General features: G+C 42.3%; 1 protein-coding gene across 39 annotated transcripts in view; it reads right to left on the bottom strand.

Annotated features, from left to right (window-relative positions):
* DTNA (dystrobrevin alpha) overlaps window positions 1–19605 on the bottom strand; it is a 323001-nt gene that overhangs the window by 151707 nt on the left and 151689 nt on the right. Inside the window, exon 1 of one of the 39 annotated variants that reach the window (XM_053243068.1) lies at window positions 3603–3624. The exons of the other annotated variants lie outside the window; for them this stretch is intronic. The gene's annotated coding sequence lies outside the window, so the exon portion shown is untranslated. Of the gene's footprint in view, window positions 1–3602; window positions 3625–19605 lie in introns of those variants that run through there. 39 annotated transcript variants of the gene reach the window in all.

Genomic DNA, 19605 nt, shown 5'->3' with positions numbered 1-19605 from the left:
GCTCATGCAATTGTATCATGCCTGAAAAATCCATGGGAAGTTCAGTTCCAACCTAATGTGGTGGTGATTTTGATTTGGCTGCAGTTTAATTATACGGTATTTTTGCTTTTACTGTCCTTGTGATTTTATAAATTGTTTTGATTTTATCTTATGTTGTGAGTTGCATTGCTCCTGAGGTGGCAGTGGCCTTGGTCTCGAAAGGTGAGATATATATTCTTTTGAATGAATGAAAGAATGTTGTTGCCTCCCAGAAGCACTCCTGTGAAGACTAACATTATGTCCAAAAAAAGGATGAAAAATTTATTGTGATGCAAAATGGATGATTTCAGAAAAGTTATGCCTCCTGATCTGAATAAAAGCTGGTGAAGATGGGTTAAGTTACTGTGCTAGGTGAAACCATATTTGCAGAGTTACCAGCTTCAGCAATCTTGAAGTTAATAGCCGTAATGGAGAAAGGTTATTACAGAGCCCTCCTTGCCTTAATGGATTTACAGCTGCATTGTGAATCCCTTGTTACATTTCTTCTAATAAAACATCTCTCTAGCAGATCTTTCCCGGCTATACATTTTAGCATTTCAGCACTAATCTTTGGCAATATCATAAAATTGTTCCTTGCTCTTTCCTAAGGCTACTTATAATTGCAATGCACTTATAGTATTTGTTTGTACTTCATCTAGATGAACTACTTGTGGTTTCAGAGAAAAAGAGCTGCTAATTCACACCAAGTGTGATAAGTCAGCAACTCTGTCGATCCATGTTGTGCCTTGCTTATCAACATCTACATTACAAAAATCAAGGTTAAATTCTAGGATTAATCTTTGTGATGAAAATGCTCTCTTAATTTAGGAAGAAAATCCCAGCACATAATTTTCATTAGACAATTTCTTGTGGAAGTTCCATAATTTTTTCATATAGAATTAAACAGGCCTGTGTGCACTAACACAAAAATCATGATTGGGTCCGACCTGATCTAATCTGGCCCTGCAAATGTCAGTTTGGGGTCCTTTGGAACCTTCTGCATGTCAGGGTCTGAGTCAGGGTTGGGCAAAACTTAAAACATTTTTTAATGTAACCGTGAATACTCGCTGTGAATCTGGAGAAAAGTAACCTAACACCAGAGAATTTCATGGGAAGTGATGTAACATGAGATAATTGAAGGGGAAGTGATGTAACATCAGAGAATTGCAGGAAAAACCCAGAAATTGGCTGCTTATAACTCAAAATGGGCTAAAAAACTTTATAAAACTTTTTAAAAGGAGATATGCACAGGCAGGCAAGCAGGCAGGCATAAGAACATAAGAACAGCCCTGCTGGATCAGGCCCAAGGTCCATCTAGTCCAGCATCCTGTTTCACACAGTGAACCACCAGATGCCACTGGAGGGGTTAAGGGGTTATCTCCTGTTACTCCCCTACAACTGGTAAACAGAGGCATCCTGCCTTTGAGGCTAGAGGTGGCCTATAACCCTCTAACTAGTAGCCATTGATAGATCTCTCCTCAATTAAGTTATCCAAACCCCTCTTAAAGCCATCCAGTTTGCTGGCTGTCACCACATCTTGTGGCAGAGAATTCCACAAGTTGATTATGTGTTGTGTGAAAAAGTACTTCCGTTTGCTGGTCCTAAATTTCCTGGCAATCAATTTCATGGGATGACCCTGGTTCTAGTGCTATATGAGAGGGAGAAGAAATTCTCTCTATGCACTTTCTCCACACCATGCATGATTTTATAGACCTCTATCATGTCTCCCTGCAGTCATCTTTTTTCTAAACTAAATACCCCCAGGTGTTGTACCCCTGCCTCATAAGAAAGGTGCTCTAGGCCCCCGATCATCTTGGTTGCCCTCTTCTGCACCTTTTCCAGTTCTACAATGTCCTTTTTTAGATGTGGTGACCAGAATTATATGCAGTACTCCAGGTGTGGCTGCACCATCGTTTTGTATAAGGGGATTATAATATTAACAAATGTAACTGAGAGATAAACCCTCCCCCAAAATAGCAAGGCAGAACCAAATATCAGTTTTAATTCATGTGCATTGCATAAATAACCAGTGCATTTAATTTAATTGATTTATTATATAGCTGTACCAACATCTCTAGAAGCAGCCAATGGAATCTTGAGAATAGCTAGCTCCTTGAATGAGCCACTGAAGACTTCAGTTATATGACTCAGTGTTCTAATGGCTCGCCTATAGAGGACAAACAATATTATGCCATGTTATCTTATAAAAAATAGTATCCCTAATATTCTCTCTTTTCAGCACGCCACCAGAAATTAAGAAGTATTTGTGTAAAGTATTTATGGGAACAATAAATGGTTATTCTTCACTCCAGTTTGTGAACATTCTATAATTCAATCTCCCCCCACCCCCGATGTAATATGCCCTCCACTCTTTCTGCGTATTTCAAAATCTACAATATCAGCTCAATTTCCCCTTCACTTGAATAAGAAATGCCAAGGTTGCTTTTCACTGAGGTGGGTTTAGAAATTTCCCCCTGAGAATAACAAAAACGTGCATTTCTGATGCTATTCTTTCCATACTGAACAAATATTTAATACGAATGGCAACGGAAATCCAAAAACACAGCATTCTACCTTTCTCCTGCATGCAGTGTCAATTTTAAATGTTGTATTTATTTAATGTGTGATATGTAGTAGGAAAGGCACATGACAGCACCTCAAGGTTCTAAGTCTCCCTTGCCTCAGGGCTCATTTAACTTCATTTCATTTGACTAGGTCAGAAAAATGACATCCACTAAGGCAAACTGGAGTGAAGCTCCAGGGACAGAGAGTAGGAAGTTCTGGAAGAGAAGCAACATGGAGATGAAAGCCTTTTCCTCAAGACAATGCATGTTGACTTTTGCTTTCAGTTGGATCGCTTATCTGGCTGGGCAGTGCTACAAGGCAGGCTGCAGCATTTCACATGTAATTAAGCTCCTACTTAGTCAAAAGGATACTTGACCTGCCTTGTGCTGGCATGATTAAAACCAAATTCACTTTAAAATAAGCTATCAGTGACAGAACTGGGTTGGGAAAGATTGCTCGCCTAGCATACTCTGATGGTTCTGCAACTAGATTGTGAAACATGATATTATGACGATATTATTTAGACTAGGACTCAGCTTCTTATTGTCCTCCTGCATACAACCTCCAACATGACCAAGAAGAGGATAAATAAAAATGATATTCTGGACATATGACGTCTGCATAATCAAAAAGAAAAGACCTTTTAAATTTGATTTGTAAACTGACTAAAAAAGACTTTGTTTTGTACAATAGTTTGGGTTTTGTGTGTGTGTATTGTGGTTTTACTATGTGTTTTTATTCAGTGTTTTAATGCTGTGCTGTGAGCTGCCCAGAGAACGATTTGTTATGGGGTGGATAACAAATAAAGTTTATCATCATCATCATTATTAGAACATTTCACTAACATAGAAGATATTCTTATTGCTCATCAAACTACAAAACTGGTAAGCAAACAGAAGACCTATTTGTAGGATAACTTTTTAACCGTATTACTTAGCATTGTAATTACATACCGAAACAAGAATAAATTCATCCACATACATAATCCTAACACAGAAATTATACAAAATAGTACTTACAAGAATAGTACTTATCATTTATCCCTAAAATGAAAGTGTTACCTAAGGCATAGTGGGGAAAAACATACAGGTGGACCTTGTCACACGCAGTCCTCACACCTGTGGACACCAATGGAGACCCAACCTTGGTATACGTGGTTTTAAAAAGGGTTAAAATCCACATATCTGCAGTTCCTAGGTGGCTGGAAATGACCTCATGGTTAATTGCCAGCCACCAATTTACTGAAAGGAGCCATTTTGTGGCTGTTTTGTTAAATTAAAAAAAAAATCCATGGCTTTCTGTGAAAAATTAGCCGAATTGGGATTTGTGGCAGGGATGAGGGGGATTGTTAGACAGCTAAAGACCTGGAGAGCCTGCTCCATTGCCTTTTTTGCTCCCATTTCTGAAAGTGATTTTTGGGGGGCTCAGCTCTCCAGGAAACTAATCTCGCCAATTCCCATTCACTCAATGTCTCTTTATCTGCGGTTGTAGGGCAGAATAGAACCCCCGTGGATAACGAGGTCCACCTGTATACAAGGTTTTTTTCTGTTTTCTGTGGAGGCAGGGCTGGTATTCAGTCGCAGCTCCCTTTAAAGCCCTTCCCCCTCAGAATCACAAAGCAGAAAAACAAATGGCTGGTGAGAAAACGAAGGAGTTACACACACCTTTCCCCCCTCAGAAGCAGAAGGGCTTGTGACTGTCTTGAGAAAGTGTTCTTCAAGCCCTTTTTTCTTGTTGCCACAGAGTTCCATTACCTCCAACCACTTGCTTGTCTGTTAACTGTCTGTGCTCATGAACATTCCATCCCACTGACTAACAAGGGTGCAGCTTTTGCGGGGTTTGCCTCTCTTAGGGTTTTTTCCTTCAGAGTTTTCTAACACCGACATATCTGTGGGTCACCCTGAGTCTGCCCGTTCCTCCCATTTGCACAGGTGTTTCAGTTCTCCATCTATAAGAGTCCCAAATTTCAGCACTTTCAAAAATTGTATATAGATAAGAAGACACCTAGATTTGCAAATATATATTACACCTAAAACCCATTTGCCACAACAGAGAAAAGTAATTCCTTATTCTTGCTTTTATTCCATTAATTCTCTCACAGAATGGTATAACACCGAACCATATGCTAGGAAGCATGTAATTCTATGTAGTATTGCACTTATGGCAGTGAAACTATACATAAGCAGACACAAGTGCATCCGCCTGAAATGAAGAAGCAGTGTTTGTGTGTGTGTGCACATAAGAGATACATATATTTATGTCTAGTCTCAAAGAGGTATAAACCTATGCCTGGGCTTCACCACTCCAGACTGCTGTTGGAGGCTCACATGACTGAATGTCCCTCCATTCTTTTCCAAATAAGTTATCTGTCATTTGTTCCAGCAGCAGCTGCTGCCTGCAATGTGGATGCTGTCAAAGCAAACAAACAGCTTATTTGCAAAGACAGCAGCAATGGCTGAGGACCCGATTGAGGGCACAGTGGTGGCTCCTCTCCCTTTGTCCTCTCAGAGAGTGCGTGAAGAAGGGATCTATGCACAGTGACATGGGTGGGAATATGCCACAATGAACCCAATAGGACTTCAATTCCAGTCACCATACATAGGATCGGGTTGTAAGCTTCTCCTGTGGTTGGTGGACCAATAGTGCTTTAGTATTTTGGAAACCCTGACCTCTAGCTTCAGATTAATACTCTGTGTGCAGGCAGAGAGGAAGGGAGGAATAAGCAAAAAAGAAGGGCAAAATTCCAGCACTCTAATATGTAGTTCTGATGATTATTTATAAAATCTTGTTGTTGAACAATCATTTTTAAAACCCGATTACAGCAGATTGTTTTGAGCCATTGGGGCAGTTTGAACTGATATTTTTTGGAAGGGTATGTGATTGCTTGTGCGACTACTGCTCTTTAACATCTTAGACGCATTTCCAGATCGTGGCTCAAATGCTTATTGGAAAATGTATGAAAAGTGGGCTGAGCCAGAAGGTTGGTGGGTTACTGCAGAGTATTCACATCAGCTTGGTTTGGAAGCCCTGACTCTGGTGGAGCAGAGAGCTCCTCCTCCCACTCCTACCTTAGAGATTTTTTTCAATGCGGAGCCACTACTGCAGCCTTTAAAGAAGAGGGTCCTTGGGAACAGGATCCTTGGTAAAGTTGGTAATGTCTTAGCCTAAGGCTCTGTGACTAAGAGGTGAGTGTGGGAGGGCTATCCTCACCTCCTGAACATGACATCCTTTATCCAAGCCACTGCAACTAGTTTGCCGATGCCCTGATTATCCTCTCTAGATTCTGACATCCTCACAGGAGGCTTGTGCCCTCACCTATCATTTAATCACACTGGAGCATGCCCAGGAGATGATGATGATGATTCATTAAGCACTTAAAATACCTCTAAATGATGTACAAAATATGCAATAGATAGGTACCATCCACAACAGCTTAAAATGTAATAGACATTTCACAAAAAGAAAGGGATCAAAAAGATGATACGCAAACCCTAGCAGCTCTTACATAAAGTTACCTAGTAAAGCTCAGGGGCGTAACAACGGTAGGGCAGGCAGGGCATGTGCCCTGGCGCCAGGTGAAGGAGGGCACAAAAGTGCCTGCCATGCCCCGCCTGCCCACCCCCACAAAAAAGATTTTTCTTTTTAAAAAATTTTTAAAATTGTTTTCCCCCCCAATGGCAGGGGTGTAGAAGCCTGAGCGGCAGGTGCCACTCACCACAACCACCTGTGGGCGCCCCGTTCATCACCACAGCCGCTTGTGGGTGCCCCGTGCTGCTCACCGCCACCACCTCTGGGCGCCCAACATGCTCCCACCACCGCGTATGGGCGGGCACCGCTGAGCAGATGGCTGCGGGGGTGCCTCTGTGTGTCCTTCTATCCCCTATTCCCCACCCGCGGCAGCTGCAGAGCAACGCTGGGGCCTGCTGTTTGGCCTGGCGTTGCTTCATTCCCAACTGCAAGGCAGCACGCCTGCGCAGTTAATAGACTTAACTGCGCAGGCGCGCCTTGCAGTTGGGAAGCGAAGCTGGGCCAGATGGCAGGCTCTCCCTCGGCCGCCACACCCCACGCAGATAGAAGGACACACAGGCATGCCCGCAGCTATCCCCTCAGCCGTGTGGCAGGCGGCGGCAAAACAACAGCAATAATGGTGGGGAGGAGGAGGAGGAGGAGAATGAGGCAGCGGTGGAGGAGAACAGCAGCCCCACGAGGGAGCCCAGTGGCAGCGGGAGGCCCTGGCAAAGGCGGGTGGGTGATAATTGCAGTCTGTTTACCGGTACTGGAGAGTCCCCGTCCCCCGGAAACGCTTTCTCTCACATGTTGTTTACAAAGTAAGTAGCTGGGATGCTGTGGGGGCTGCGGAGTCACAACAGTGACCAGGCGATTCTCTTTAGTTGAGAGTGAGCGGAGGAGTGAGCGAGCGAGCGAGCCTCAGCCTGCTGGCTGGCCCTGCCTGCCTGCACGTGGCTGAAGACAGAGCCCTTGGAGGGAGCTGAGAGAGACTCGGGAGGGACTGGAGTCAGTTCGCCTTTGTTTGCTCACTCATGCATGCTAAATTAAGGTGTGTGGTCAGCAGCCTGTGAATTATCAAAACGGAACAGCAGCAGCTTCCTTCCAAACAAAGTATCATGATGTAAGTTAATTCCTCTCGAAATGGATGTGCCCTCTCTCCAAGTGTCCTTTTAAAAATGGCTTTTAGGTCCTCAACACTTCATATTTTGAATATAACCTCATTGTTTACAAACTGCTTGCCATTTGCACTGATTGTATTTCAAACATAAACTTTTACAAAAGCGGAATGCGGGGGTGGGGTGTGTGTGAGAGGCTCAGCTCCTGTTGCATGATAATAAAATGAAGGTGGATGGCTGAATCAACAATGGAACCGCCACAGCTTCCTTCCAAAGAAGTATCACGTTAATTCTTCTCTGGATGTGCCCTCTCTAATCCTCCTCCAAGTTGCAAATGTTCTTCATAGCTTTAAAGATCACACAAGCCCCAACCCACCCCTCCCAAAATCAATACACTACTAGTTTTAGCTCCATCTGATTCGATTGATCAGATTAAAAAATAAATAAACTGGAGCAAAAGAACCAAAGACATTCCTGCTCTTCAGAGTTGCTGACAATCCTTTGCACGGTCAAAGGCCATTTGAAATGTGAAGGTTTTTAGCATTAGACCTGAACAAAAGCTGGTTGCAACATGAAAATAATATGCACATCTAGAGAGATGCTATTGTTTTGTGTTTCCTCTTCAGCCACTGGCTGTGATTTTAATTGTGCTGGAGGATCTTCATTAGTATTCGCATATAGAGAGATTTCACAAGGCTGCTTCATGGGTGGGGGGCTTGGCAGACTAGGTCTTTTTGCATGCAATAAGAATGCCAGCCTTACAATGTCAGCCAACTTTAATAATAATGTTGGGGGGGGGGGGAGTTGAGTACAGTCAATTAGTTTAGAATTATTAGGAAAAACACCACCAAAATTTAAGAATAGTCATAATATATTATGACAGTATAAGACTTTTTGACACAGTCCTAAAAGTTGCTTTGCTGACAAGGCCATAGAATAAGATATACCATGTCAGTGGCTACCTTTGTGCTGTCTCAGAAGCATGATTTTGGGGACTTCGTAGGGCAACAATATGCCCATTTATAGATAGCCATATATACACCTGACAATACTCATTTACTTTATCCAGTAATGAAACATTACATTACTCCACGCTCCCCCTGCCAAACTTTCCCTTTTGCAAATAACGTTTAACAAGAAATCTTCTGAATTATTAGAGAAATCAAACACTACCTCTCTCAGTTCACTGGAAAGCAATCTACTGATTTTGGCTTCAATTAACACTTTAAAATAAAGTACAACCCACTGGTGCCATCTGTAGTACAAATTATATGAGATTCTTTTAAGATACATGGTAACTGTCTTTTGGTACCAACAGCTAGCATGAACATACTAGTTCTACTAAGACACAGACAAACATTTATCATTATTTTTATTATTTTTCCATTTTATATCCCACTCTTCCTCCAAGGAGCCCAGAGTGGTGTACTACATACTTGAGTGTCTCCTCACAACACCCTGTGGAGTAGTTTAGGCTGAGAGAGAAGTGACTGGCCCAGAGTCACCCAGCAAGTAGCATGGCTGAATGGGGATCTGAACTTGGGTCTTCCCGGTCCTAGTCCAGCACTCTAACCAGTACACCACACTGGCTCTGAAAATGCTTATTATAATATTATTTTAATATGCTTATTCAACAACAGCACAGACATCATGATGCAGTCTGCTCCCCTCTGGAAATTGTTACTACAGAAGAGCAGTAGCCCAACTTTAAAAAGTGTGATCATCCTAATTTCAGTCAAGATTCAAAAGTCTCTTATCTTGACTTAACAATTTTAATGGATTTTGTGTTTGCAATCAAGATGATCACTCTTTAAAAAGTTGGGCTGCTGCTCTTCTGTAGTAACAATTTCCAGAGGGGCCATGCTGTCTGATGCAGTAAGAACACAAGAAGTCTTGTGGCACTTTAAAGATTAACTCATTTGTTGTAGCACAACCTTTCATGGACTAGATGAAGTGAGCTCAAGTCCACAAAAAGGTTAGGCTACAATTGCCATGTTAGTCTTCAAGGTGCTGCAAGACCTCCTTGTTTCTTCTGAAGTAGTTACTTAACCATGTGAAATTAAGCAATTTACTTCTCATATACAACAGTACCTCTACTATAATAGCTTTTTAAAAAAGTAGATGGGTATCATCAATCAGATAAGGAAACTATGGCAGAGGGCAGCTTCTGGCTTTACACAGCAGTAACCCCGGTGGGGGAGCAGGGTCCGATCTAGATTTCCTGGCAAACATACCAGAATGATTGTATATATCCCATGTAATGTGACGCAGTGCTGGACTAGGACCGGGGAGACCCGAGTTCAAGTCCCCATTCAGCCATGAGACTTGCTGGGTGACTCTTGGCCAAGTCACTTCTCTCTCAGCCTAACCTACTTCACAGGGTTGTTGTGAGGACAAACCTAAGTATGTAGTACACTGCTCTGGGCTCCTTAGAGGAGGAGGAAGAGTGGGATATAAAAAATGTAAAATAAAATAAATATATTTGAGTTGATATTATGGTAAAGTTATCTGAAAGATGGGTGTCAGATGTTTGGACGGGGGGTGGGCGCAATTTCAGTGCTTGTCCTAGGTGCTATTTTCCCTAGTTACGCCTCTGGTAGAGTTATATAGAAGCATACAACAAATAAGTTTAGTATAAGGCTGCACAACCTTGGCCTTCCAGATGCATTTGGACCACAACTCCCATAATCCCAGCCTCAATAGCCAATAGTCAGGGATTATGGGAGTTTTAGTCCAACATCTGCAGGAGCTTTCCCAGACAGTGACTTTATGACTTTATTTTGCTTCACACCCCGAGGGCGGGTGTGCATTCACATATTGGTCAGATTCACCCCTAGGTCCATGTGATATATCAGAGAGCACTCCATACACAATTCGGGTTTCCCCCTACATATTGAAGCTTAGCCCAATTTATGTCAGGGTAAACAAAATAATCACTTTTTGCATCGGGTTTTTGGGTTGGCTAGGATTCGCTCTAGGATCCCCCTCTTCCATGTTTAAGCCCACTGTCTGGGAATGCTCAAGGACGGCCAAAGTTGTGCAGTCCAGGTTTAGAATCAACAACTAGGAAGGGGAGCAGAATCATGCCTCCTGCTCCCACCTCAACTTTCATGCACTGATTGGGTCTGTATGCATACAATTAGTACACATACAGCCTCTGTTTAGAAGACACAGTTGATGCAGGAAGATCAAGGGCAGGGACAGCAAACATGTTTTTGCTTTCTCTTCCATGCATTGATTCTGTACACATCTGTTGTATTAAAAGGGCTAGGATGCAGGCCTAGCACATTCTGGGATGCGATGAGCCAAATTTTATTATTTATTTATTTGATTGATTGATTGATTTTTATACCACCCTTCCAAAAATGGCTCGATTGATTGATTTTTATACCGCCCTTCCAAAAATGGCTCAGGGCGGTTTACACAGAGAAATAACAAATAAATAAGATGGTTCCCTGTCCCCAAAGGGCTCATAATCTAAAAAGAAACACAGCACTGGACACAGCACTGGAGGTAATGTGTTGGGAGTGGATAGGGCCAGGTACTCTCCCCCTGCTAAAGAAAGAGAATCACCATGTTAAAAGGTGCCTTATTTTCCAAGTTAGCGGGGGTAATGACAGCCTGACCCAGCCAAGGTGGGGGAGAGGGTAAAGGTAAAGTGTGCTGCCGAGTTGGTGTCAACTTCTGGAGACCACAGAGCCCTGTCGTTGTCTTTAGAAGGATACTGGAAGGGTGTACCATCGCCTCCTCCCACATAGAGATGATACCTTTCAGCATCTTCCTATATCGCTGCTGCCCAATATAGGTGTTTCCCATAGTCTGGGAAACATACCAGCAGGGATTTGAACCAGAAACCTCTGGCCTGATAATCAAGTCATTTCCCCACTGTGCCATTTGGTGGCCTGGGGGAAGAGGGCCTCCCTGATTAGTCTCTCCCTCTGATGTAGCCAGATGGGAATAGTGAGTCATGGACTCCCAGTGACAGAGTTAAGAACCATCCCATTTATTTTTTATGTAAACTGCTCTGAGCACGTCTGTCGAAAAGCGTTATATAAATATTCGTGGTAGTAGGGCTGCCAGTGCTCCAGGAATCTTCACCATACAGGTACAAACAGAGAAGTGGAAAAGATGTGTTATCTGTTTCTTTTCTTTGCCTATCTCGTATACATGATGCAATAAGTTGTACTTTAATGATTTCATTCTAGAATCTTCTGTCATATTAACTGAACAACTCTGCTTTATACTCATCTCAGGATACTGGTATAGGTTCATGACATATTCAAATACAGAAAATTAATATAAATTCCTTCATTATAAAGACATCTTTGATACAAACCTATTCTGTTTCTGCCCCAGAGCAAATCTGATAAAAATCCATGTCACTATAGATCAGGCATTTAATTTGTTTTCAGTGATTAATATATAGTTAGAAATTTATTAAAGGGAATATGCTAGTATAATCTAATCAGATTCATGCTTAGCATCATATTTCAACCAAACCAAAAAAATATAAAAGGATTAAATTAAGTAACATGTAGTAAAGGACCAGGGAAATGTACATATTCCTAGATGGAGGGACCAGTGTAGTCCAGAGAACAGTGATGAAACTTCTATGTAATCTGTTTTGTGTTTGGCTGGGGGGGAAAGGAGGAGAGCTGGACTTGTGGTAGCAAGGACTAATTGTCCCCTTTGCTAAGCAGGGTCTGCCCTGGTTTGCATTTGAATGGTAGAACATAATATATTTCCCTTATGGGATGGGACCGCTCTGGGAAGAGCACCTGCATGCTTGCATACAAAAGCTTTTAAGTTCCCTCCTTGGCATCTCCAAGATAGGGCTGAGAGAGAGACTCCTGCTGCCAGTCTGTGTAGACAGTACTGGGCTAGATGGACTAACAGTCTGACTCGGTAGAAGACAGCTTCTTATGTTCCTATGGAATTAAATGAAATCTGTATAGAGACCTTAACTTTCTTTTCCTATCCACTCTAAAGCATCAATTTCACATGTAGAATGAACACATGGGGCTCCACCCCTGACTTGTGTTTTAAGCTCCCTGAATATACAGCTCTACTGTATTTACCTGAATCCAAGATTAAGTTTTTTTATATTAGAAATCAGGAGGTTGTCTTAAATTCAGAGACCTGTTCTTTCAGGTAAATGCAGGTATAATCAGTATTTAACCTCTACTTTTTATGGGGGTCATCTTAAATTCAGAGTCATCTTCGATTTGGGTAAATATGGTATCCCCCGCTGCTTACCTAACAGAGCTGGAAGTTCCAAATCACAGGAGAGCCTTTACCCTGGCCTGATGCCATGCCCTCCCCTCAGCCGTGCTGGAAGGCAGATACAGAAAGACCCCACCCTCAGAGCTTGTGTGCCCCTGAGACTCTGGACAGGCTGAAACAACAGTGCAGGTCCTCCTCCACTGCCCATACTACAGAGATATCTGTACCTCCTGCATCCTACTATTATTATTCAGGTTTCCAGGACACTCAGGCCACTTCTACACCTCTCTGCTGCTAAACCCACCATCATGCATAATGTTGCCAAGTTCTGTGTGGCAGCGTGTAAAATCTGCTGGGCCCTGACTAGTGTTCCCTCTAACAGGGATTCCCAGATATTGTTGACTACAACTCCCAGAATCCCCAGCCATGGCCACTGCAGAAGGGGATGCTGGGAGTTGTAGTGAACAACACCTGGGAATCCCTGTTAAAGGGAATAGTGGTCCTGACAGGCAGTAGATTGTGACCAGGCCAGACACATCATTTAACTTCACAGCACAGTTTTCTCTGCACTCTACTATAGTTTTAAAAAAACACTACAAAGAAGCTTTAAAGTATTACAGTTTGACTGTTTTATAGCTTTTACAGTTTTACAGCCTCTACAACCTCTAAAATTTTATTGTTTTTACAGTATTATAGTCCTTATCAAGCTCCTGGAATTCTAAGTCACTGGGTTCCTGGGACTTTAGTATTGGAGAATATCTTTTCTATGTTCTTTCTATAGAACTGTCATGTTTTCAAGCCTTCTTATGCGCTTTTATGCCTTTTATGCATTTCATACCTTGCATACCATTTTATGCCTTGTACTTTATGCTGGCCTAAAACGGTAATAAAATTTGATTGATTGATTGGTAAATATAGTATATGTAGAAGACTTCCCCATGATCAGCAATTCTGATCATGTGAGTAGAGCCTTCCTTACATGTCTAAAGTTATATACACAATTCCGTTCAAGTGTTCAGGGGCTTAGACATACATGTAGGTGGAGCCTGGCCCAATGAAGATTCATGCTACACATGGAATTAAACCCTAGAAAGGACTTCTTGAGATTCTGTTGCTATGTAAGATAAACATCAGGAATAAAATCTTAATAAACTTTATTAACATAAGAAAACAGAATACAAAAATTTCCTGGCCCCCTTCACACACACATGCAATGATGAAGGAGATATCTTCCCATGTGTCAAACCCCTGTGGTTGCTGTATGGGCATAAACACTGGAGCCATGTGAATGGGACTCTGCATGGGTAGTTCCTATACATTGTAATTCTCTCCCTTGGTCAAGTGCTGTCTGCATAGGAAAAACCTACATTGTTGACCCCATCCATATTGTTCTTGTTTTGTTTCTTGGTTGTTAGGTATGTTGGGCATTTCCCGTCTCAAAACTGGGGTGGGAAAGTGGGATCATTTTTTGAAATAAATGTGTATTACAACTGTGGGAGATTACCCCAGAGAAAAGTAGCTCATGAACCTCAATGGATGTTAGTAAAAGAGACCAGAATCTACAGTGGAATAACTAATGGAATAAGAATAAAAAGAAAGAGCAGATAATACAGGAGCACGCAACAACAAACAGAAGCAAATACAGGAGCATGCATCAACAAACAGAATTAAGAGAGAACATTTAAGATAAATCTAATACAAATACAAATCAGAATACAAATAACAATACAATCCAGACATTAAGAGTATTCACACATGCAGCCTAACCCAGGCTAGGGCAGCCCAGCCTGGGTTAGGGTGTGCGTGTGAAGCTCCAGGAGTAAGGTTGCTCCCAGAGCTGCACCTACACCAAGCCCCACATTCAAACCTGGCATTTAGTGAATCTGTGGTTCACTTAATTTCGGCCAGCTCTGAGCAATCACTGCTGGGTTCAACAACTCCCCCCGCCCCGTGTCCACCACCATTTCCAGCAGTGAGCCAGTGGGGGAGGAGCAGCTGCACCATATGGCAGCTGCTCTAACAAGAGCAGACATTGCGTTCATACCCTGGGGGACCCTGGGATGGGGGGGGGAAATCCTCCTGCTCCCAGCATCTCCTTCGGCTGCACGGCCGCTCGTGTGGGTGTGTGGTGCAGTGGAGGGGAGAACGGCGCTGCTCGTCTGTTGGGGAAGGCAGGCAAACTCCTGTCTTCCCCGCAGTCCTCCCCCCACTCCCCAGCGAGGTCGTGCGCATGACCTCATTATGTTATAAGAGTGTACGGATGTCTGTACACTCATGCATGTTCTTGTGTGACTTCTGTGCACCTGTGCTCATTTTAAAAGTGAACCTTGGAACAAGTCCCTCAAATGCATGGTACAGATAGGATGTTTTATTATGTATCCTCATTATGTACCTGTGTTCAACATAATGTGTTCCTATGTAGTTATGTACCTGTGCTCTCTACACTCATACAAGTGTTCAATATAATGTCTGAACAGGGTTAAATGTTTTTCAGTGAAACAGGGAAGAATTAAACCCCATGTGTTCAAAGAAAAAGAATTATTCTGATCATGCTAATGATATCTGGATATGCAGATGAGAGAGCCTTATCCTTGGGTAAGTCTACAGGTGTCTTATTCTGCACTCACGACAGACTTTTTAAAAATAGCCAAATCTCTAATGCATTTTGCAAAATAGGTCATGGCAATTCCAACAGTCATCTGCTTCAGACATTGTTATATTTTGTAATTAACTGTGACCAAGTGAGCTCAACCCATATTATCTGAATAGCAAAGTGTAGGACTAAAATAAGAATATTGCTGAACACTGTCATAATTTGTGTGATAACCAATTTTCTTAATACGTATCTCTGACAAGTGGCAGGATCTCAGCTTGCTATCTTTTGTCTTATCCTACTACATTTTGAAGGTCTCTCTGTGCAATGGTGGTCAATAATCTGGATACATATGTTTCTGAGGTGATGGGGCAGGGGTTGACATGATGACCAAATATGTTTTTCTTTGTATGAGTGAGGGCCAGCTCCAGAGGATGACAAGATGGGCATTTGCCAGGGCTGCAAGACTGAAAAAAGGGATCACCACTACACACGGACCAATCTCACTTTTCAATGAGAACCAAGAAGGTTTTGAATCAAATTATTGGTTTGCACATCCTGTCTTTTCCAAGTTAAAGAGGTTCATTGAGAGTACCTTGCCTGACCTGAGGGACCTCAATTCCTAGAGATAGCACTACAATGGCCCCCTCAAATGGGATGTAGACATTCACTAGGATTTGGAAAGTTTAGGTTAAAATCTCTGCCCAGTTGTACAGTTGAGAAGTCCTTGTTCCTCCCCAGTTGCCATCTGGAAAAATGGGAATAAACACTGACCTACATAAAGCCATGGTGCAGATTTGTAGAATAAGATTGGAAAAGTTTGCATATTAAAGTACTATACAAATTACTAATAAAGAAAAAGAAAAAGCCAACTAAAATGATGGAAAGCTAAATGAACTCTACTGGAGTCTTCATGTTCCTACATTTTCAAAAAAAAGTAATTCACTGTATTACTTTTAATCTAATTAAGATTTGACAGATTATTTATTATTCAATATTATTTTCACAATAGCACAAAAGGGCAGAATGATATACAATGTTATTAAGTAGAAAATCTACTTATGCAGAGAGATACCATGCAAAAGTATCACATATAAAGCTCATGTCTGATGATGTAAAAACACAGATGCGACCAAAATGCACTGCTAGATACTAATCCTATTCTTCTCTAATAAACTCACACTGCTAAGATCATACCAAAGAACTCTAATTACTGTAGAAAATACAAAGTGAATTTGAAAAGCAACATTTGCAATAAATCAATATTTATTACTGCATGTATACTTTAGGTAGCTTCCTCCTTCCTGCCTCGTATGAAGTAGAAGTCCTTCTGATACAGAAATATATACTCTTCTATGCTACATTTGGGATGGAGCCATAGCAGTGTACATGCTCTGCAAGCAAAAGGCTCCAGCCTCACATTAAAGTCATATAATCTATGGAATTAGGTGCAATTCAGACATTCTGCCCCACCCCCCATGTTACTAAGACCAGATGGGCAAGACCAGAGGAGAGCTGGTCTTGGGACAGCAAGCATGACTTGCCCCCTTAGTTAAGCAGGGTCTGCCCTGGTTGCATATGAAAGGGAGACTAGAAGTGTGAGTACTGTAAGATATTCCCCTTAGGGGAAGGAGCCGCTCTGGGAAGAGCAGAAGGTTCCAAGTTCCCTCCTTGGCTTCTTCAAGATAGGGCTGAGAGAGATTCCTGCCTGCAAGCTTGGAGAAGCCACTGTCTGTCTGTGAAGACAATACTGAGCTAGATAAATCAATGGTCTGACTCAGTATATGGCAGCTTCCTATGTTCTATGCTCCAACTATGTGGGGATGAAGTGCCAGATGGGATGGGGCACACAATCACTCATCATAATGTATTTGGGGCCTTCCAGAGGACGATGGTCCTAACAAGTCCCACAATACACAGAGCTATGGTCTGACTCAGTTTAAGGCAGCTTCATTCTGAACTGGAGGCATATATTGGAGAAATGTTACTGTCCAAGATTTGGTTTTTAGATGCTGGGTGAAGCAAGTAGTATTACTGGTGAAATCTATGAGATGAACTTATATTAAAAATTCCATTGTTCTATTACCTTAGAACACACAATCTTAACTGAGCAAAGAAATGTTTGTTCATGTGAAGCACATTAGATGTAGACAGTAGTTTTCTAAGGGCATATCATGGCAAATATATTCCTATTAAAGACTTAAATATTAGAACCTTCTATTATGGGCTGGAATTAGACTCTACCCTTGAACTTTTTTTCTTGTTCCATTCAGTAGCCTGGTTCACCCAATTATCAAAATCAGGATAGGAGGCAGGCTATCCTGGTTTGCATGATTGTGTCAACTCAGACAAATCCCTCCAGTCCAGGTTGCTCAAAGCAGGGTAATGCAGCTTTCCTACCCTGCTCTTAAATGAGGGTGGAAGAGATGACAGCCCTCCTCCTTGAGTCTCTGGTCATGTGACCTTGAGTCTCTGGTCATGTGAACCCATTGCCTCTTTTACTCAGCCACTAGGATCCAGTAGGCCCTCATCCAGTGGCTACAGGGGCTGTCATCCGTGGGCGTGCCACTCTACAAAGCACACTCTATGATCCTGAAGCTGGAGCAACTTCAGCAGGGCTGGGTCCACCTGCTACTCCTTTGTAGCCAATCAAGGGGCAGCCACTGATGTCGTGAAAATCTCTCTCTCTCTCTCTCTCTCTCCTGTTTTATCAGGATTATGAGCCAGTTATTTCTGAAACAACTCCTAGCTGACTTATACCTATATTGCTCAGGTATTGCTATGTGTGTGGGTTTTTAAAAACATCGTCTTAGCATCTATCTGGGAGCTCTCAGTTGTCTGAAGCTCTTTAAACAGTATTTGAACACACAAATGCATTATCTTTCATTTTGAGCATAAAGTCTTCTCACCTCCCATGTTGCCTTGATCTTCCTTTCCTCTCATGTTGCCCCTTTTAAACTGCTCACTTCTTCCATGCCACACCTAGTTGTGCTGTGACAGTCAGACCACTCTTTGACCTTTTTTACTTGACAACTTGCTTTGTAGGTAAAGAACAAAGGAGCAGAACAGAGAACCCAGCTTGTCCCTAGTCACTGTGTCCTGATCAGTTCTTTTATTGCTGAATGTGCCTGCAGGTTGAAAACTTAAACTGACCAAAGAGGTAGTGAACTCTCAGTTTGCAGGTGCTGTGTACAACATGCAGCTGAAATGTACTGGCAGAAAGATAAGCAGCAGTCTCAGAAGCAGGCAACACCTACCATAGCAAGTGTAGGGAAATGGCTGGGAGGAAGAAATACCTATGTCAAAATGCTGCCATTTTAGATCAACCGTCAAGACTGCCTTTTTTGGTCTGATATTTATTTATAAAATATTTTACTTGCCTTTCCCAAAAATAGCCCACTGTGACTTGCGACATTAAAAAAGGGACCAAAACAAAGGACAAAACATAATTATAGTAGCAATATATTATTTCTGGGCAGTAGCCAGACCACAGCCTATAAAGCGAAGAAAACTGGTCAACCTACTTCTAAATGTAGGGCCAGCATTTTGTAAAGGGAGACCTTGTTCTCTTTTAAAAAGAGCTTTGAAATGCACTCAACTTCTCCCAGTGCTAATGTATATAGGAGGAACAAATGGTAGATGAAGAAACTTGGGTTTCTTGTCAAAATGCCCATTCTGGCTTCCAGAAGCTCCAGATTCTGGCAGAAGTGATATCAAAATCCTAGGGGCACATTAATTCTGTAGTTGTAAGCTGCAGCTGAGCTCGCTACACACGGTACACCACTTGCCTTTCCCCCCTTCACCTTCTTCTGTAGCGTCAACGTGATGTTGTCAGAGAAACAGCTGCAGGGAAATGTTTCTTCTGCAGTGGAGGGCATCACTGTTAAGTATTCCTCCCTCTGTATAAGTCAGAGGAAATGTGAAGAGGAATGTGGACAAGAATGGGAGAGCCTGACACCAACAATCTGGCTCAATACTATGGCCTTGATCGGAGGTGTATGCAGCTTGCCCTGATAGGAAGAGATGCCTATCCAACTTGTTTTTATTATTTTCCACTGCTAAGCAAACAGGACTGGAGGTCCCCAAATTGTCACTGATAAATTTGAAACTGGCATTCTGGTTAAAAGGCAATCAATGTCTGCTTTGTATATCACCCCCTGTACATTAAAACAAAACAAAAAAAAGACTGGGAGTTATCTTTTTTCATAGATTCATACGGAATCACAGAATTGCAGAGCTGGAAAGGACCTTGGAAGTCCTAGTCCTGCTCAGTGCAAGAAAGGGTTGCTCCAACAACCCTGGCAGATGAGCATCCGGGCTCTGCTTGAAAACCTCTAGAAAAAGGAGAACCCACCACTGCATGAGAAAGACTGTTGAAATGCTCTTAAAGTTAGATAATTCTTCCTAATATCTAGCCTAAATCTGCTTTCTTGGAATTTCGACCCAGTGGTTCTAGTCCTCCCCTCAGGAACAATAGAGAACAAGTCCATTCCTTCTGTGTGTGACAACTCTTCACACAGAGAAGGAAAGGAAGAATCAAAGATTACAGACAGCAGCTCCAATAGCACCTCTGCCATTTCC

Source organism: Hemicordylus capensis, chromosome 4 (assembly GCF_027244095.1).
Source record: "Hemicordylus capensis ecotype Gifberg chromosome 4, rHemCap1.1.pri, whole genome shotgun sequence".
NCBI classification, from domain to species: domain Eukaryota; kingdom Metazoa; phylum Chordata; class Lepidosauria; order Squamata; family Cordylidae; genus Hemicordylus; species Hemicordylus capensis.
The sequence above is the reverse complement of the archived record's forward strand: the minus strand, read 5'-3'. Positions and strand labels throughout refer to the sequence as shown.